The 22,000-nt window shown below is 46.6% G+C and overlaps 1 pseudogene across 1 annotated transcript in view; it reads left to right on the top strand.

The window, feature by feature from the left end:
• The first annotated feature begins 1,643 nt into the window (after positions 1-1,643).
• The window catches only part of LOC147096312 (zinc-binding protein A33-like), a 52,632-nt pseudogene continuing 32,275 nt past the window's right edge, over positions 1,644-22,000 (top strand). The window contains exons 1-5 of the transcript XR_015074883.1: positions 1,644-2,054; positions 2,144-2,239; positions 2,331-2,564; positions 11,511-11,533; positions 11,631-11,746. The product of XR_015074883.1 is annotated as a zinc-binding protein A33-like (transcript). The remainder of the gene's footprint in view (positions 2,055-2,143; positions 2,240-2,330; positions 2,565-11,510; positions 11,534-11,630; positions 11,747-22,000) is intronic.

Below are 22,000 nucleotides of genomic sequence, written 5' to 3'. Positions count from 1 at the left end.
AGAATTTTGTATGTTTCAATGAGATCACCTCTCATTCTTCTAAACTCTAGAGAATATAGGCCTAGTCTACTCAATCTCTCCTGATAGGACAATCCCCCCATCCCAGGAACCAGTCTGGTGAACCTTCGTTTATTCCCTCTATGGCACGTATATCCTCCCTTAGGTAAGGAGACCAAAACTGTACACAATACTCCAGGTGTGGTCTCACCGGGGCCCTATATAATTACAGTAAGACGTCTTTACTCTTATACTCAAATCCTCTTGTAATAAAGGCCAACATACCATTTCCTTTCCTAATTTCTTGCTGTACCTGCATGTTAACTTTCAGTGATTCGTGTACAAGGACATCCAGGTCCTTCTGAACACCAACATTTCCCAGTCTCTCACCATTTAAAAAATACTCTGCTTTTCTATTTTTCCTACCAAAGTGGATAACTTCACATTTCTCCACATTATATTCCATTTGCCATGTTTTTTCCCACTCACTTAGCCTGTCTATATTCCCTTGAAGCCTCCTTGCATCCTCCTCACAACTTACATTCCCACCTAGCTTTGTATCATCAGCAAACTTGGATATGTTACATTTGGTCCCCTCATCCAGATCATTGATGTAGATTGTGAATAGCTGAGGCCCAAGCACTGATCCTTGCGGTACCCCACTAGTTACAACCTGCCAACCCAAAAATGATCCGTTCATTCCTACACTCTGTTTTCTGCCCGTTAACCAATCCTCAATCCATGCTAGTATATTATCCCAAATCCCATGTTTAATAACCTCTTGTGTGTCACTTTATCGAATGCCTTCTGAAAATACAAATACACCACGTCCACTGGTTCCCCCTTTTCTATTCTGCTAGTTATAACTCAAAAAACTCGAACAGATTTGTTAAACACGATTTCCCTTTCATTAATCTGTGTTGACTCGGCCCAATCCTATTGTTATTTTCTAAGTGCCCCGTTACCACGTCCTCAATAATAGATTCCAGCATTGTCCCCGCTACTGATGTCAGGCTAACTGGTCGGTAGTTCCCCGTTTTCTCTCTCCCTCCTTTCCTAAACAGTGGGGTTACATTTGCTACCTTCCAAGGCGCTATATAAATGCAAGTCTTTCTTTCTAGCAGATAAAATCGATCCTCAATGCTTCAATCCCTCTAAAGATCTTCTCTGTACCTGTCATCTAAAGTCACACCTTGACATTTGCGGAACTTTGTGTTTTAGGGTGAGCGGCTGCAATCATTAACACAATTCAGTTTATGGATCTCTATCTCACACCGTGTGTCACCAGAGGGTTTGTAGTCGGCAGTGAGTTCAGTCTGGAGCAAAGTGCCCTGGAATCTCGATCCCCGCCCATCTCCGCCTCCTCCCTCCCTCTCTCTCAATACAATACAATACAAATCGCTTTATTGGCATGATAAGGTACATCTTATGTTGCCAAAGCATCAAAATACATTTATGGTTGAACACATAAACGCGGTTCCATTCATACCCACTGTCAACACCCCAGGAACCTTCACCCTCCCGGCCAGGGTTCAATTATTCCCCTCCGTGCTCTGATTGGCTGAACTCGCTGAACTGAAGGTGTTCGGCAGCAGAAAAACATCGACACTGAAAGCGGTTTGAATCAGGAAGTGCTGAGGGTGAACATGGCTTCCAGACAGCAGGCCGAGAGTTGGACCGAGGAGGCAATTTGTCCCATTTGTCTGGATTTCTTCACCGATCCGGTTTCACTGGAGTGTGGACACAACTTCTGCCGCTCCTGTATCACACAGTGTTGGGAAAAGAAGGAGACAAACTCCTGCCCGGAATGTGGAGAGGAGTTTCCGGAAATAAACCTCAGAGTCAGTCGGGCCTTAGCGAATCTGGCCGAGAAAGCGCGAAAATTAAAGCTGAATCCGAAAGAGAAGGAAAGTAAACTTCACTGTGAGGAACATCAGGAAGAACTGAAGCTGTTTTGTGAAATTGACAAGAAATTGATCTGTTACATTTGTATAGATGCGCGGGAACACAGAGAGCACCGCTTCAAGCCCATTAAAGAAGCTGTTGGAATCTACAAGGTAAAAGGAACAGGTTTGATCGCCTGATTATTTTATCACATTTTCATGGTCGAACACGTTTATTCTGTGATTTTCTCTCCCAATCCCAGGATCAGCTGAAATCTTCCTTCGATTCTCTCACAGAGAAGAAATCGGCGGTTCTAGACACGGAGCGGCGGCAGAAACAGAAGATTTCCGAAATTAGGGTAAATCTCCCTTTGCTGATTTTCGAAGTTTGATTCGGTTTTTTTTGGTTTTAATGCGGAAAACTATAATTTTTCACATTTCATTTGGTAGGAACAGTCGAGCAGTCTGCAGACCTGCATCACATCCGAGTTCGCTAAAATGCACCAGATTCTCAGTGAGAAAGAGCAGCGTTTAATCAGAGATCTCAGGGAACAAGAGGGGAAGATTCTAGAAACAATGGAGGAAAATCTTCGACAGATTCAAGAGAATTTAAATTCTATTCAGGAGAAACTCTCAAAGTTGCAGAAACAGATGGAGCAAAAAGACGAGCTGACATTTCTGAAGGTGAGGATTATATTTCAGTTTAGTTCAGTGAAAGTTCACAGTCACAAGTTGACGGGCGAGAATTTTGACATAAATGCAGCATTTTCCCAATAATTCGTCACTGATTTAAACCGATCGATTGTTTTGTCTATCCGGGGCGGAGCTGCGATTGTCACCGAACTAATCGGCCTCCCAAATATCTACAGGATCCCGGGAATACCTGCAACCTCCCCGGGAATGAGTTGCCGTGATCTTGATATTTAGTCTGTAATTTTTTCTGTGGTGCCATGTTGTGAGTGTGTGGGTGCGCCATTCAATAAGATCATGACTGATCTGATCCTAACCACCAATCTACTATCACCGAACCATCTCCTGAATCTAACAGAATTAGACACACGAAATAGGAGCAGGATCAGGCTACACGGCCCCTGGGCCCGCTCCGCTACCCACAGGGCCATGACCGATCCGAACCTAGACTTATGTCCAAATTCCTGCCCGCTCCCCGTAACCCTTAATTCCCTTTACTTCTAGGAAACTGTCTATTTCTGTTTTAAATTTATGTAATGATGTAGCTTCTACAGCTTTTTGGGGCAGCATATTCCATGGACTTACCACCCTCTGAGTGAAGTAGTTCCTCCTCATCTCAGTTTTGAAAGAGCAGCCCCTTATTCTAAGACTATTCCCCCTAGTTCTAGTTTCACCCATCATCGGGAACATCCTCCCCGCATCCACCCGATCCAACCCCTTCACAATCTTATATGTTTCAATAAGATCGCCTCTCATTCTTCTGAACTCCAATGAGTAGAGTCCCAATCTACTCAACCTCTCCTCATATGTCCATCCCCTCATCCCCGGGATTAACCGAGTGAACCTTCTTTGTACTGACTCGAGAGCAAGTATGTCCTTTCTTAAGTATGGACACCAAAACTGTATGCAGTATTCCAGGTGCGGTCTCACCAATACCTTGTACAACTGAAGCAATACCCCCCTATTTTTATATTCTGTCCCCCTAGCAATGAAAGCCAACATTCCATTGGCCTTCTTAATCACTTGCTGCACCTGCATACTAAACTTTTGAGTTTCGTGCACCAGGACCCCCAGATCCCTTTGTACTTCAGTACTTTCCAGTTTCTTGCCATTAAGATAATAACTTGCTCTACGATTTTTCCTGCCAAAGTGCATAACCTCACACTTTCCAGTATTGTATTCCATCTGCCAAATCTCTGCCCACTTACTTAGCCTGTCTATGTCCCCTTGCAGGTTTTTTATGTCCTCCTCACTCACTACTTTCCCTCCCATCTTAGTATCATCTGCAAACTTTGATATGTTACACTCGGTCCCCTCCTCCAAATCGTTAATATAGATTGTAAAGAGTTGGGGACCCAGCACTGACCCCTGCGGAACACCACTAGTTACTGATTGCCAGTCTGAGAATGAACCATTTATCCCAACTCTCTGCCTTCTGTTCGATAGCCAATCCTCTATCCATGCCAGAATATTACCCCCAATCCCGTGATTTTTTTATCTTAAGCAATAATCTTTTGTGTGGCACCTTGTCAAATGCCTTTTGGAAGTCTAAATACACTACGTCCACTGGTTCCCCTTTATCCACCCTATATGTTACTTCCTCAAAGAACTCCAGCAAATTTGTCAAACATGACTTCCCCTTCATAAAACCATGCTGACTTTGTCCTATTAAATTATGATTATCCAAATGTCCTGTTACTGTCTCCTTAATAATGGACTCCAAAATTTTACCTACCACAGATGTTAGGCTAACCGGTCTATAGTTTCCAGCCTTCTGTCTGCTGCCCTTTTTAAATAAGGGTGTTACATTAGCAGTTTTCCAGTCTGCCGGGACCTTTGCCGAGTCCAGGGAGTTTGGGAAAATTATTACCAATGCATCCACAATCCCTACCGCCACTTCCCTCAAGACCCTAGGATGTAAGCCATCAGGTCCAGGTGATTTATCCGCCTTGAGTCCCATTATTTTACCGAGTACCACTTCCTTAGTGATTTTGATCGTGTTTAGCTCCTCCCCTCCGAGAGCCCCCTGTTTGTCCAGTGTTGGGATATTCTTAGGCCTAGAAATTCAGTTGGGCGCGCCAGCCGTTAGCGCCTTAGGGGGAGTAGATCTTGAGCGCTAGGCGCTTATCGCCCGGGCGCAGCACGATCTGCGCCTCTCCCCAACTTCAGGACACATTTAGCGCCGGTGCAAAGTCTTAGCGCGCGCCCTGCTGCGCGCGCAGATCATGACGTCATTTAATAGTGCAATGCCCTTTGTGCGCCCCAAACCGGAACTTCACTCGCGCCGGCCCATTGTGCGCCGGGCGGCCCGAGCGACTGTGAAGTGGAACGGTACACAGGCCAGCCGGGCCGCAGGGAGCGCAAATTAAAGGGCACTTACCCAGCAGTATAAAGGCCAGCCATTTTGCAGCAATCACTCTTGAGCAACGGTTTTTTGGACAGAGACCAAGGAGGAGAGTTTACTGGTTTGGACCAACACTTGGACAGGTATTTTTGGCTCAGGCCAGAGCTTACCAATTATCTTTGCCTTCATTCAGAGCTCAGTGTTTGCCAGCATATAATGGGGGCTGCATTGGGTGGCAACGCTGAATTTCAGCCTTATGCCAGAAGGGCTTACAGACGCCGTGAGAGAGTGGCAGCCCTGGCTAGACGCAGAGGGGGCAACAGGCGTCGCCAACTGAGGCCTTACCCACGCAGGGTATACCGCCAGCAGACCTCCTATCTGACGATGTCTGCCGCGATGTGTGTTAGGAGGCTGCGATTCTGAAGGGAGGTGGTTGCAGACATCTGCCGGCTGCTTCAGAGAGATCTGCAGCCACAGCTGATGCGCAGGACGTCTCTGTCGGTGGCAGCGAAGGTGACGGTGGCTCTCAACTTCTATGCCTCCGGCTCCTTCCAATCCGCTACTGGGGACATCGCTAACATCTCCCAGTTCGCCGTGCATTGCTGCATCCGCCAGGTGACCGAAGCCCTTTTCAGAAGGAGACATCAATTCATCTCCTTCCCCATGACCCTGGACAAGCAGCAGCAGCGTGCAGTGGGGTTTGCAAGAATAGCGGGCTTCCCCATGGTGCAGGGCGCCATTGACTGCACGCATGTGGCTTTGCGGGCACCTCTTGAGCATGCCGAGGAGTACCGCAACCGGAAGGGCTACCATTCCCTCAATGTACAGCTGGTGTGTGACCACAGGCAGCGCATCCTAGCTGTCAATGCCCGCTTTCCAGGCAGCAGCCACGATGCCTTTATCCTGCGACAGACAACTGTGGCTGACATGTTCCAGGCACAGCCTCCCCCAAGAGGATGGCTTATCGGGGACAAAGGCTATCCTTTGTGTACCTGGCTCATGACCCCGCTCCGCGCGCCCAGGACCCCTGCTGAAGAGGCATACAACGAGAGCCATCAAGCGACGAGGAACCTCATAGAACAATCGGCGTGCTCAAGCAACGGTTCCGCTGTCTCGATCGCTCCGGGGGAGCCCTCCAGTATTCGCAGGAGCGAGTCTCCCAATTCGTCGTCGTTTGCTGCATGCTGCACAACCTGGCTATCCGCAGGACTCAGGCACTGCCACCTCACGTTGGACCACCACCTCAGGAGGAGGAGCATGAGGACGAGGAGTACCAGCCCAGGAGGGAGGCACAAGGTCCAAGGGCCGCCCGTCGGCGGCTTATTGAACGTCACTTCTAGGCCCCCTGTCAGGGAATGGCTTGTGCCAATGAAAGAACATGATTGCAGCCGCTCCGCAAGCCCTCAGCCGGTTAAGGCAACAAACACTTCAAAGATCAACCATGGACAATGTGAATAAATAAAATGCTTTATTGTACAAACTCTGGGCCCTTCCCACATGAAAACCAAAAACAGACGAAACCCCCAAAAAACACTCAAACACATTACTCGCTCCCACAACCTGGAGAGGATTAACAAAATAGGGCAACTAAAATGGCCGTCATTCTTGGCCTACGTCAAAAACAAACATCACATCATCGTCCTTCAAAAAACAAACATCCAATTCTCGGCCTCAAGAAACAAACACAAATGGCCACACATTCGACTATTTGACCCGCTAGGGCGATGCCTTGGCCATCTTTGGGTGGCCCCTGCCCGCCCTGCTGCTCCGCCTCAAAGTAAGGCCATTGGCTGCTGCAAGGCTGGGGGCAGGCTCCTGAGGGGCACATGTCGTGACGGCAGATGCCCTTGGGGGTCGGCCTAGTCGAGGTCTGGCCGTCGAGCGGGCGGCTGTTGATTGCTGCAGCTGTGGCTGGCCAGCATCAGTCGCTGCAGCAGCTCCTGGCAGCTCCACTGGGGGAGTGGCAGTGGCGGCTGGAGGAATGGCGGCAAGCTGGCGGATGGCAGGCGCTCGCTGGTCGCCTGAGACACTGGCACTCGCCCGGGCCAGCACTGCAGCATGCGCACCAATCTGCTGAGGGACAGACCGCTGTGCTGCTGCAGCGCGCCGGGTGCCCTGGCGATGCCTGGCTGACACAGCGAGTGTGGCAGTAGTGAGTGCCCGTGTTGACCTGTTCACTGACCGCAGCAGAGCAGCCAGTGACTGGACGGCACCACTAATCACCTGGCCAGTCACTGACAGATCTGCCCGGTATTCCGCCCGACTGGTGGCCTCTAAGGGCCCGAAGTCGGCCACACTCCGAGAGAGGGAATCGATGGACTCAGGCAACCGTGCCACTGCCGCCATGAGCTCCGTGTGCCGGCGTTCCGAGTCCGCGGACAAGTCTTCGAGGCATTCCATCTCCTCGGCGAAGAGCATCTCCTGACTGGAGGCCGGACTCTCCCTCTGGGGAGAAGGCCGCTGAGCTGGCCGACCCTTCCTGCGTTGCTGGAGGCCGCTGGGCCCAGCAATTGGACTCCCCTCCGATGCATCCCCCCTCTGGGGAGAAGGCCACCGAGCTTCCACCCCCCTCCCGCCTTTCTGCAGCACGCAGGTCCCAGGAGCTCCCCTCCCCTTCGACACTTCCGCCACGCTGCCCTCCAGGGAAGACGTGTCCCCTACATTGGCCTGGGTGGCCGCGGCTGAGGGTTCCCCTGATGGGCCGCCTTCCTCTTGCTCCTCCTCCTGCTCCTCCTCGGAGGGTCTGTCACTGGCAAGTTGAGGGACCTCCTCTTGACCATCTGAAAGCAGGAAGGCACAAGAGTAGCTTTAGAGTGAGGAGAGGGCGTCAGTGCGGGATGCATGAGTGGTGGCATTCAGCGCATTGGTCGGACAGTGGCAAAGGATGTAGATCTGATGCGCAAGTGGGACGAGAGAGGTGCAAAAGGTGATGTCCTTACCATTGCTGCCCAGAACAGGGTCGGCATCTCCACATGCAACGGGCCCAATCACCCGGCCACCCATGAGGCGCTCCACGCGATGTTGCAGGTCGGTGAGTGGCTGGATATGGGGTCGTCCTCCCCCGGTCGCAGTCCGGCTCTTGCGATTATTCGCCAGCTTGGCCTGCAAGAGAAAGGACGGCCTCTAAGTACAGTGTGTCGCCGTGATCTTGTCTGCACTGCCTCCCATGGTGGAATAGCTTGGCCAGTGTGTTCAGTGCAGAATGTGCAATTGATGCTCATGCCTGTGCCATAGCTGCTGGATGAAGGCTGGCCATTAGAGCTTTCAGGTCCCTTTGCCCATAATGTGAGGTGCACATGCAAGGATGAGGAGGTCATTGGAAAGGGTACTCACCCTGACAATGCGTGTGAGGTCATTTAACTTTTTGCGGCATTGGGCACCGGTCCTGGGGATGTCGCTGTTGGCTGACAGCTTGCTGGCGACATGCCTGCAGGCTCTCCTGTAGACGCGGACCGTCGCCTTCTTGCCACTGTCCGGGTACAAAACATGGCACCTCTTCTCCACAGCAGCAAGCAGCACACTCAGATCACGCTCTGAGAAGCGCTGCGCACGTTCACGGGCCTTCTCCATGTCTTCAGGCGCTATTTGGGTCCAGCAGCAGTGTTCAGGCCTAGCTGGAGGGCTCCACTATCCAGGGCGTGGCAGCAGACACAGTCGACCCTTCCCCCTTAAGAGCTGGCCGGCGCCAGGGTGTCTGCTGTCAGTCACGAGATGGCCGCACCTGCGCTGCACCCGGCCTCGGCGCTATCGATCACCACCTCCGGCTTAGCGCCCAAAGAGAGGCGTCCAGCAGCAGTTTTAGCGCTCGCCCGAACTAGTAGGGCGAAGCTAATGAATATCGGAGAAGTGGCCTAGATTTGGCGGCGGCCGCAAACTTTAGCGGACGCCCCACTTTAGCGCCCCAAAAGTGGCGTCAATGAATTTCTAGGCCTTAGTGTCCTCTACTGTAAAGACTGATACAAAATATTCATTCAGTGTTTTTGCCATCTCCATATTTCCCACCATTAATTTCCCGGTCTCATCCTCTAAGGGACCAACATTTACTTTAGCCACCCTTTTTCTTTTTATATAACTATAAAAACTCTTACTATCTGTTTTAATATTTTTTGCTAATTTACTTTCATAATCTATCTTCCCTTTCTTAATTAATCTTTTTGTTATTTTTTGCTGTCTTTTAAAGTTTTCCCAATCCTCTATCCTCCCACTAGATTTGGCTACCTTATATGCCCTTGTTTTTAGTCGAATACTATCCTTAATTTCTTTACTTAGCCACGGGTGGCTGTCTTTTCTTTTACACCCTTTTCTTCTCAGTGGAATATATATTTTTTGGAAGTTGTAAAATAACTCCTTAAATGTACACCACTGATCATGTATCGTCTTACCCTTTAATCTATTTTCCCAATCCACTCTACTCAATTCCGCTCTCATACCTTCATAGTCTCCTTTATTCAAGCTCAGCACGCTTGTTTGAGATCCAACCTTCTCACCCTCTAATTGAATATGGAATTCAACCATGTTATGGTCACTCATTCCAAGGGGATCCTTTACTAGGACATTTTTAATTAATCCTGTCTCGTTACACAGGACCAGATCTAAGGTTGCTTGCCCCCTGGTCGGTTCAGTTACATACTGCTCAAGAAACCCATCCCTAATACACTCAATGAACTCATCCTCAAGGTAGCCCTGCCCAATTTGATTTGTCCAATTGATATGATAGTTAAAATCCCCCATAATTATAGATGTTCCCTTATTACAAGCCTCAACTATTTCCTGATTGATACTCCGTCCAACAGAGTTGCAACTGTTTGGAGGCCTATAGACTACGCCCACTAGTGTTTTTTTCCCCTTATTATTCCTTATCTCCACCCAAACTGTTTCATTATCCTGATCTTTTGACCCAATATCATTTCTCTGTATTACAGTGATTCCTTCCTTTATTAACATAGCCACCCCACCTCCCCTTCCTTCCTGCCTGTCCCTCCTGATCGTTAAATAACCTGGTATGTTTAATTCCCAGGCATTGTCACCCTGCAGCCATGTTTCTGTAATGGCCACAAGATCATACCCATATGTAGTTATTTGTGCCATTAACTCGTCTATTTTGTTACGAATGCTACGTGCATTCAGATAGAGAACTTTCAAATATGTTTTGTGACACTTAGTTCCTGCTTTTGCCCTTTTTATTACTTTACCTTTTACTCCATACCTTCTGCCCCTTCCTGACACGCTCTGGTTTTTAACTTCCCCACTGCTACCTAAGTCTGTGACCTTCTCTGTTGTCATTTTTATTATTTGCTCTCTAGGAACCTCCCCCCAACTATTTAGTTTAAAGCCCTCTCTACAGCCCTAGTTATATGATCCGCCAGGACTCTAGCCCCAGCACTGGCCAAGTGAAGCCCATCCCAACAGAACAGCTCCCTCCTGCCCCATTACTGGTGCCAGTGTCCCAGGAAGCAAAACCCATTTCTCCCACACCAGTCTTTGAGCCACGCATTTAACTCTCTAATTTTATTTGTCCTAGCCAAATTCGCTTGTGGCTCAGGTAATAATCCAGAGATTATTACCCTTGAGGTACTGTTTTTTAATTTGACCCCTAGCTGCTCATACTCCTTTAACAGAACCGGCTTCCTAGTCCTATCTACGTCGTTTGTACCAACATGGACCACGACAACTGTATCCACCCCCTCCTACTGCAAGTTTCTTTCCAGCCCAGAGGAGATGTCCTTAACCCTGGCACTGGGTAGGCAACACAGCCTTCGGGACTCTCGCTCTCGGCTGCAGAGAATTCTATCTATCCCCCTAATAATACTATCCCCTACCACTACAACATTTCTAGTATCTGATACTCTAATAAGATTTTTCAACTATATCCTGTTTCTATCAGAAGCATTTAATAATTTTTCGTGTAATTTCTGATGGCCTGTTTTCAAATATGCCGCTCATAGAATTACACAGAATTTTACAGCACAGAGACCGGCCATTCGGCCCATCAGATCAATGTCAGTGTTTATGCTCCACACGAGCCTCCTCCCACCTTACTTCATCTCACCCTATCAATATATCCTTCTGTTCCTTTCTCCCTCATGTACTGATCTCGCTCCCTTTTAAATACATCGGTGCTATTCTCCTCAACTTGTGGTAGCGAGTTCCACATTCTAAACACTCTCTGAGTAAAGAGATTTCTCCTCAATTCTCCTTTGGATTCATTACTGACTCTCTTATATTTATGACCCCTCGCTTTAGACTCCCCACAAGTGGAAACATCTTCTCTACATCTGCCCCATCGAATCCTTTCATAATGTTAAAGACCTCGCTCAGGTCTCCTCTCAGTCTTCCCTTTTCTAGAGAATAATCTTTCCTGTTCACTCTTTCCTGTTAGTTGTACCCTCGCAGTTCTGGTATCATTCTTGTAAATCTCTTTTATACGTTCTCCTGTGCTTCTATATCCTTTTTGTAATATCCTCTTTCTACCTGTGTGTGGGCAGCAGTGAGAATTGGGAATTATCAGCAGCTTGTAACAATCTGGGTGTAATTTCTGCTGTCCCGATATAGACGCTCAGTCTCTGTCAACTCAGATTGTGTTTTATTTATTTCAGGAAGAAACTCGTCAGAAGATGAGGTAGGCCATGCTCTTTACTGAAACTCTGCACTGTTTGGTGAAATAGCTCAGAAAAGTGTTTATGGTCAATTTATAACCAATTGTTTGATATTTGCAGGATTAGTGAGGACGAGAATAAACTGACATTAGTAGATACCGCCCTGACTATCGAAAAATTCAACGGCCCTTTACTATACGCAGTGTGCACAGAAATGTTGGATGTCATGAACCCAGGTAAAACTCATATAAGTTCCTTTGGCCTGATTTATATCTTATTTTTATGTATAACGAATCAAATTATATCATAGAAAGTATCTTTTAGTACTAAGTAGCTGCAAATGAACACGGTTAAAAGCGGGCCTGGATGGAGTTAGTGTTATTCACGCACCAAATCCATGTGTAAAAAGCATCGCCTTCAACTGGTCAGCTGAAAATGTCAGCTCCCCGAACATGACCAACACAGGGACCCTCAGATGAACCACAGCCTCCAGAACCCATCGATACTTTGCACACTTCAGCAACAGGAAACACCGCCCTTCCCAACTGAACCTTTCCTCCTCTACAATACTCATCTCCTGATCCATCTCCATCTTGTGTGTCAAACTCATGTCCGTGACCAAGGTCAGGACAGGAAGCCCTGGAGCGAGGCTTTCTCTGCCTGTTGAGGGAGGAGTGGTGAGGGGTATAGAGTTAGCTGGTGCTCACTGTGGACCTGGGGAGCAAGCACTAGATTGCTGAAAGTGTCACCAAGGCTTATTCTCTCAATTGCCTTGAATCATTCCACTCGCCCTAGACAATTATGGCTTATACATCCAGGGATAGCTTCAGGGTAGAGGTATGACAATGGTGCATCACATTGAATAACCACTGGTGTTTTGCCTCCACGTGCGGCCCCGTATGAAGCCTATTTGTTTGCATGGACCAGGCTGGAGATATCTGGAGGTTAAGATATTGGCCAATATTTACTTGTCCGCATTGAGGAGGGATTTAATTTTCTACGATGAGCAATGGTGTTGACCTTTCTGTTCATATGTATTAACATGATTGTGACTAAGTTAAGTGTGTCTGTGTCCTTGTCTCCAGCACACAGTGCGGGGTTTCAGTAGCGGGAGAGTAAGCTCCGTGATTAGGGCCTTGTAAAACTCGGTAGGGGACCTATTAGTTGGCGTGGGACCAGGTCACTATTTTTCCCAGATTGCTCCGGCTGCTTGTCCTAGTGCCCTGTGTCCACTGGAAGCTTGTCCCGTTGGGAGTGAAGAGCACAGTTTAGGTCTCCACTCATGGTTACTGTGCTGTCCATACGTGGGGCGAGTGTGAGGATTGCTGATGTGGGGAATGTGGGGACACCTCATTCAGGACACAGAACTGAAGCATCACTTTGGGTCCTCCTGTTATTCGAGGTTCTTTAGGATGGAGTGGCCTCCTTCTCCAGGAATGCGTGTCTCAGAGTAATGGGAAGGTTCCTGTTGATTAGTGTGACTATCCTCTGCTCTTGGGTCAGTAGAAGGCAGCAAGCATTGGTCCCACCCACTCACTCACAAACTTGGTGTGTTCTGAGGGTGGTGAGGAGGATCTCCTGTAGAAATGGAGCGTCCACCTGTTCTTTTATGTGGGTCAGTTTTGTTTTGTCTGATTATGTGCTGGAGTCTGTTGAGATTCGTGGATATAATTTGATTGATGGACTGTATTCAGGGTGATGTCGGTTTGCTGTCTCCAGGGGGTCTTTTCCACTTGGGGGTGTCTCTGAATCTGGGGTCTGCCTGATTGTACCAGCTTTGCTTGAGTTCCTGTCCAGGCTGCTGTTCAGACTGATCGAGTTGTGGGCCACAGCTGCTTCATCCTCTTTTATTCTCTACATTTTCCCTTGAATTATTTATTCACTGCCCTTCTTACCTTTTCCCCTGTGGTAGCTCTTTTCCTCCCTCCATCTGCGGGATGTATTCTTGATTCTGTTATGTGTTTGTCCCCTAATACGCTAAATATACATTGGCTTTTTACAAAATAATCTGTATCCAAACCCCATTAAATTATCTTGAAAACTTGGAAATAATGAGAGGTCGGTTTAATACTTTTCAATCATATTGATCCACCCACTACATACAGAGACTGAGATTACTGGTACAGGCAGATCATACAGTGACCGTGAGATTACTGGGACAGACAGATCATACAGTGACCATGAGATTACTGACACAGACAGATCATACACTGACCGTAAGATTACTGGGACAAATAGATCAAAATGTTACTGTGAGATTACTGGTACAGACAGATCAGACAGTGACTGAGATTACTGGGACAGACAGAGCAAACAATGAATGTGAGATTACTGGTACAGACAGATCATACAGTGATCGTGAGATTACTGGGACAGACAGATCATACAGTGTCCGTGAGATTACTGGTACAGCCAGATCATACAGTGACCGTGAGATTAATTGTACAGACAAATCATACAGTTACTGAGATTACTGGAACAGACAAACCATACAGTAATCGTAAGATTACCGGTACAGACAGATCATGCAGTGACCATGAGATTACTGTTACAGACAGATCATACAGTGACTGTGTGATTACTGGTACAGACAGATCATACAGTGACCGTGAGATTACTGGAACGAACATATCATACAGTGACCGTGAGATTACTGACACAGACAGATCATACAGTTACTGTGAGATTACTGGGACAGACAGATCATACAGTGACCGTGAGATTACTGACACAGACAGATCATACAGTGACCCTAGAGGCATAGAATCATTGGAAGTTACAGCACAGAAGGAGGCCATTTTGGCCCATCGTGTCCGCGCTGGACAACAAACCTGTCCATCCTAATCCCAAGTCCCAGCTCTTGGTCCGTAGCCCTGCAGGTTACAGTATCCCAAGTGCACATCCAAGAATTTTAAAATGTGGTTAGGGTTTCTGCCTCTACCACCCTTTCAGGCAGTGAGTTCCAGACCTCCAAAATCCTCTGGGTGAAGAAATTTCCCCGCAAATTCCCTCTAAACCTTCCACCAATTACTTTAAATCTGTGCCCCCTGGTTTTTGACCCCTCTGCTGAGGGAAATAGGTCCTTTCTATCCACTTTATCTAGGCCCCTCATAAATTTATACACCTCAATAAGGTCTCCCCTCAGCCTCATCTGTTCCAAAGAAAACAACCCAGCCTATCCAATCTTTCCTCATAGCTAAAATTCTCTATTCCCAGCAACATCCTTGTAAATCTCCTCTGTACCCTCTCTAGTGCAATCACATCTTTCCTGTAATGTGGTGACCAGAACTGCACGCAGTACTCTAGCTGAGGCCTAACTAGTGTTTTATACAATTGAAGCATAACCCCCCTGCTCTTGTATTCTATGCCACGGCTAATAAAGGCAAGCATTCCGTATGCCTTCTTAACTAACTTTTCTACCTGGCCTGCTACCTACAGTGATCTGTAGACATGCACACCAAGATCCCTTTGTACTCCTACACTACTCAGTGTCCTACCATTTAATGTGTATTACCTTTCCTTGTTAGCCCGCCCCCCCCCCCCCCAAATACATTACCTCACACTTCTCCGGATTGAATTCCATTTGCCACTATTCTGCCCACCGGACCAATTTATTGATATCTTCCTGCAATCTACAGCTTCCTTCTTCAGTATCAACCACACAGCCGATTTTAGTGTCATCTGCAAACTTCTTAATCATACACCCTATATTAAAGTCTAGATCATTGATATATACCACAAAAAGCAAGGGACCGAGTACTGAGCCCTGCGGAACCCCACTGGAAACAGCCTTCCAGTCACAAGAACACCCATCAACCATTACCCTCTGCTTCCTGCCTCCGAGCCAGTTTTGAATCTAACTTGACACTTTGCCCTGGATCCCATGGGCTTTTAACTTTGTGACCAGTCTGCCATGTCGAATCTTACTAAAAGCCTTGCTAAAGTCCATATACACTACATCAAATGCACTACCCTCATCTACACTCCTTGTTACCTCCTCAAAAATTCAGTCAAGTTTGTCAGACACGACATTCCCTTAACAAATCCGTGCTGACTATCCTTGATTAATCCGTGTCTTTCTAAATGAAGATTTATCCTGTCCATCAGAATTCTTGCCAATAATTTTCCCACCACTGAGGTTAGCCTGACTGGTCTGTAATTACTCGGACTATCCCTTTCTCCCTTTTTAAACAAGGGTACCACATTAGCAGTCCTCCAGTCCTCTGGCACCACGCCTGAAGCCATGGAGGATTGGAAAATGATGGTCAGGGCCTCTGCTATTTCCTCCTTTGCTTCGCTTAACAGCCTGGGATGCATTTCATCCAGGCCTGGGGATTTATCCACTGCTAACGCTGCTAAACCTCTTAATACTTCCACTCTCACTATGTTTATTTCATCTAATATTTCACACACCTCCGCCCTAATAGCAATGTCTGCTCCTCCCCTCTCCTTTGTGAAAACAGACACAAAGTATTTATTAAGAACCCTACCGACGTATCCCGCGTCCACACACAGATTACGCTCATGATCTCTAATAGGCCCGACCCTTTCTTTAGTTATCCCCTTACGCTTAATATATTTATAAAACATCTTTGGGTTTTCCTTGAATTTACTTGCCAATAATTTTTCATGCTCTCTCTTTGCTGACTCTGAGGTTACTGGGATAAAGAGATCATACAGTGACCATGAGATTACTGGTAGAGACAGATCATACAGTGACTGTGAGATTACTGGTATAGACAGATCATACAGTGACAGTGAGATTACTGGTACAGACAGATCATACAGTGACCGTGAGATTACTGGTACAGACAGATCATACAGTGACCGTGAGATTACTGGTATACACAGATCATACAGTGACCGTGAGATTACTGGTACAGACAGATCATACAGTGACCATGAGATTACTGGTACAGACAGATCATACAGTGACTGTGAGATTACTGGTACAGACAGATCATACAGTGACCGTGAGATTACTGGTAGAGACAGATCATACAGTGACCGTGAGATTACTGGTACAGACAGATCATACAGTGACCGTGAGATTACTGGTACAGACAGATCATACAGTGACCGTGAGATTACTGGTACAGACAGATCATACAGTGACCGTGAGATTACTGGTAGAGACAGATCATACAGTGACTGTGAGATTACTGGTACAGACAGATCATACAGTGACTGTGAGATTACTGGTACAGACAGATCATACAGTGACTGTGAGATTACTGGTACAGACAGATCATACAGTGACTGTGAGATTACTGGTACAGACAGATCATACAGTGACTGTGAGATTACTGGTACAGACAGATCATACAGTGACCATGAGATTACTGGTACAGACAGATCATACAGTGACCATGAGATTACTGGTACAGACAGATCATACAGTGACCATGAGATTACTGGTACAGACAGATCATACAGTGACCATGAGATTACTGGTACAGACAGATCATACAGTGACCATGAGATTACTGGTACAGACAGATCATACAGTGACCGTGAGATTACTGGTACAGACAGATCATACAGTGACTGTGAGATTACTGGTACAGACAGATCATACAGTGACCATGAGATTACTGGTACAGAGAGATCATAAAGTGACCATGAGATTACTGGTACAGACAGATCATACAGTGACCATGAGATTACTGGTACAGACTGATCATACAGTGACCGTGAGATTACTGGTACAGACAGATCATACAGTGACCGTGAGATTACTGGTACAGACAGATCATACAGTGACCGTGAGATTACTGGTATAGACAGATCATACAGTGACCGTAAGATTACTGGTACAGACAGATCATACAGTGACCGTGAGATTACTGGTATAGACAGATCATACAGTGACCGTGAGATTACTGGTATAGACAGATCTTACAGTGACCGTGAGATTACTGGTATAGACAGATCATACAGTGACCGTGAGATTACTGGTACAGACAGATCATACAGTGACCGTGAGATTACTGGTACAGACAGATCATACAGTGACCGTGAGATTACTGGTATAGACAGATCATACAGTGACCGTGAGATTACTGGTACAGACAGATCATACAGTGACCGTGAGATTACTGGTACAGACAGATCATACAGTGACCGTGAGATTACTGGTATAGACAGATCATACAGTGACCGTGAGATTACTGGTACAGACAGATCATACAGTGACCGTGAGATTACTGGTACAGACAGATCATACAGTGACCGTGAGATTACTGGTATAGACAGATCATACAGTGACCGTGAGATTACTGGTACAGACAGATCATACAGTGACCGTGAGATTACTGGTACAGACAGATCATACAGTGACCGTGAGATTACTGGTAGAGACAGATCATACAGTGACCGTGAGATTACTGGTACAGAGAGATCATACAGTGACCGTGAGATTACTGGTATAGACAGATCATACAGTGACCGTGAGATTACTGGTACAGACAGATCATACAGTGACCGTGAGATTACTGGTACAGAGAGATCATACAGTGACCGTGAGATTACTGGTACAGACAGATCATACAGTGACCATGAGATTACTGGTACAGACAGATCATACAGTGACCGTGAGATTACTGGTATAGACAGATCATACAGTGACCGTGAGATTACTGGTACAGACAGATCATAAAGTGACCGTGAGATTACTGGTACAGACAGATCATACAGCGACCATGAGATTACTGGTACAGACAGATCATACAGTGACCGTGAGATTACTGGTATAGACAGATCATACAGTGACCGTGAGATTACTGGTATAGACAGATCATACAGTGACCGTGAGATTACTGGTACAGACAGATCATACAGTGACCGTGAGATTACTGGTACAGACAGATCATACAGTGACCGTGAGATTACTGGTATAGACAGATCATACAGTGACCGTGAGATTACTGGTATAGACAGATCATACAGTGACCGTGAGATTACTGGTACAGACAGATCATACAGTGACCGTGAGATTACTGGTATAGACAAATCATACAGTGACCGTGAGATTACTGGTACAGACAGATCACACAGTGACCGTGAGATTACTGGTACAGACAGATCATACATGACCGTGAGATTACTGGTACAGACAGATCATACAGTGACCGTGAGATTACTGGTACAGACAGATCATACATGACCGTGAGATTACTGGTACAGACAGATCATACATGACCGTGAGATTACTGGTACAGACAGATCATACATGACCGTGAGATTACTGGCACAGACAGATCATAAAGTGACTGTGAGATTACTGGTACAGACATATCATACATGACCGTGAGATTACTGGTACAGACAGATCATACATGACCGTGAGATTACTGGTACAGACAGATCATACATGACCGTGAGATTACTGGCACAGACAGATCATACAGTGACCGTGAGATTACTGGTACACTCAGATCATACATGACCGTGAGATTACTGGCACAGACAGATCATACACTGACCGTGAGATTACTGGTACAGACAGATCATACATGACCGTGAGATTACTGGCACAGACAGATCATAAAGTGACTGTGAGATTACTGGTACAGACAGATCATACATGACCGTGAGATTACTGGCACAGACAGATCATAAAGTGACTGTGAGATTACTGGCACAGACAGATCATTCAGTGACCGTGAGATTACTGGTACAGACAGATCATACATGACCGTGAGATTACTGGCACAGACAGATCATAAAGTGACTGTGAGATTACTGGTACAGACAGATCACACAGTGACCATGAGATTACTGGTACAGACAGATCATAAAGTGACCGTGAGATTACTGGTATAGACAGATCATACAGTGACCGTGAGATTACTGGTACAGACAGATCATACAGTGACCGTGAGATTACTGGTACAGACAGATCATACAGTGACCGTGAGATTACTGGGACAGACAGATCATACAGAGACCATGAGATTACTGGTACAGACAGATCATACAGTGACTGTGAGATTACTGGTACAGACAGATCATACAGTGACCATGGGATTACTGGTACACACAGATCATACAGAGACCATGAGATTACTGGTACAGACAGATCATACAGTGACTGTGAGATTACTGGTACAGACAGATCATACAGTGACCGTGAGATTACTGGTACAGACAGATCATACAGTGACTGTGAGATTACTGGTACAGACAGATCATACAGTGACCGTGAGATTACTGGTACAGACAGATCATACAGTGACTGTGAGATTACTGGTACAGACAGATCATACAGAGACCATGAGATTACTGGTACAGACAGATCATACAGTGACCGTGAGATTACTGGTACAGACAGATCATACAGAGACCATGAGATTACTGGTACAGACAGATCATACAGTGACCGTGAGATTACTGATACAGACAGATCATACAGTGACCGTGAGATTACTGGTACAGACAGATCATACAGTGACTGTGATATTACTGGTACAGACAGATCATACAGTGACCGTGAGATTACTGGTATAGACAGATCATACAGTGACCATGAGATTACTGGTACAGACAGATCATACAGTGACCGTGAGATTACTGGTATAGACAGATCATACAGTGACTGTGATATTACTGGTACAGACAGATCATACAGTGACCGTGAGATTACTGGTATAGACAGATCATACAGTGACCGTGAGATTACTGGTACAGACAGATCATACAGTGACCGTGAGATTACTGGTATAGACAGATCATACAGTGACTGTGATATTACTAGTACAGACAGATCATACAGTGACCGTGAGATTACTGGTATAGACAGATCATACAGTGACCGTGAGATTACTGGTACAGACAGATCATACAGTGACTGTGAGATTACTGGTACAGACAGATCATACAGTGACCGTGAGATTACTGGTACAGACAAATCATACAGTGACTGTGATATTACTGGTACAGACAGATCATACAGTGACCATGAGATTACTGGTACAGACAGATCATACAGTGACCGTGAGATTACTGATACAGACAGATCATACAGTGACCGTGAGATTACTAGTACAGACAGGTCATACAGTGACCGTGAGATTACTGGTACAGACAGATCATACAGTGACTGTGAGATTACTGGTACAGACAGATCATACAGTGACCGTGAGATTCCTGGTACAGACAGATCATACAGTGACCATGAAATTACTGGTACAGACAGATCATACAGTGACTGTGAGATTACTGGTACAGACAGATCATACAGTGACCTTGATATTACTGGTACACTCAGATCATACATGACCGTGAGATTACTGGCACAGGCAGATGATACAGTGACCATGGGATTACTGGTACACACAGATCATACAGAGACCATGAGATTACTGGTACAGACAGATCATACAGTGACCGTGAGATTACTGGTACAGACAGATCATACAGTGACTGTGAGATTACTGGTACAGACAGATCATACAGTGACCGTGAGATTACTGGTACACTCAAACAAGTATACCGCTTTGGATACTGTTGAGCGGGATGACTCACCAGGGGAAGGCGGCAGCAGCCAGCTTCCTGGCACTGGGGGTGCTCCTGCTGCCCAGGAAGGGAGGAAAAAGAGTGGGAGAGCAATAGTGGTAGGGGATTCTATAGTAAGGGGAACAGATAGCCGTTTCTGTGGCCGTAGACGTGAATCCAGGATGGTTTGTTGCCTCCCTGGTGCCAGGGTCAAGGATGTCACTGAGCGGCTGCAGGGCATTCTGGAGGGGGTGGGTGAACAGCCAGAGGTCGTGGTCCACATTGGTACCAACGACATAGGCAAAAAGAGGGATGAGGTCCTGCAGCAAGAATTTAGGGAGCTAGGGGCAAGATTAAGGAGCAGGACCTCAAAGGTTGTAATCTCTGGATTACTCCCGGTGCCACGTGCTAGTGAGTATAGGAATGGGAGGATAGAACAGATGAATGCGTGGCTAAAGGGATGGTGCAGGGGGGAGGGCTTTAGATTCCTGGATCACTGGGTCTGCTTCTGGGACAGGTGGGACTTGTACAAGTCGGACGGTTTACACCTGAACCAGAGGGGAACCAATATCCTTGCGGGGAGGTTTGCTAGCACTGCTGGGGGGGGTTTAAACTAACTCGGCAGGGGGATGGGATACAGAGTGGAGCTATAGTAGGGGGTGATGTACAGCCAAATACGGAGGAAAAAACAAGTCAGCAGGGAAGGCAGAGCAAAGATGTGAAGGCAAAAGGGAATATGACAGGGCTGGAAGGCATTTATTTTAATGCAAGGAGTCTTGCAAGTAAGGTGGATGAACTGAAGTTGTTGTTGAACACATGGGAGTACGATATTGTTGCTATCACGGAGACATGGTTGAGGGAGGGTCAGGACTGGCAGCTGAATATTCCGGGGTATAGAATCTTCAGGCGAGACAGAGGGGGGTGTAAAAGGGGAGGGGGTGTTGCAATATTAATTAAGGAGTCAATTACTGCTGTAAGGAGGGATGATATATTAG

This window comes from Somniosus microcephalus, unplaced genomic scaffold, assembly GCF_052327205.1.
Source record: "Somniosus microcephalus isolate GS21.2 unplaced genomic scaffold, FLI_Smic_1.0 unresolved_chr1, whole genome shotgun sequence".
NCBI classification, from domain to species: Eukaryota; Metazoa; Chordata; class Chondrichthyes; order Squaliformes; family Somniosidae; genus Somniosus; species Somniosus microcephalus.
This window is presented reverse-complemented; position numbering and strand designations above follow the sequence as displayed.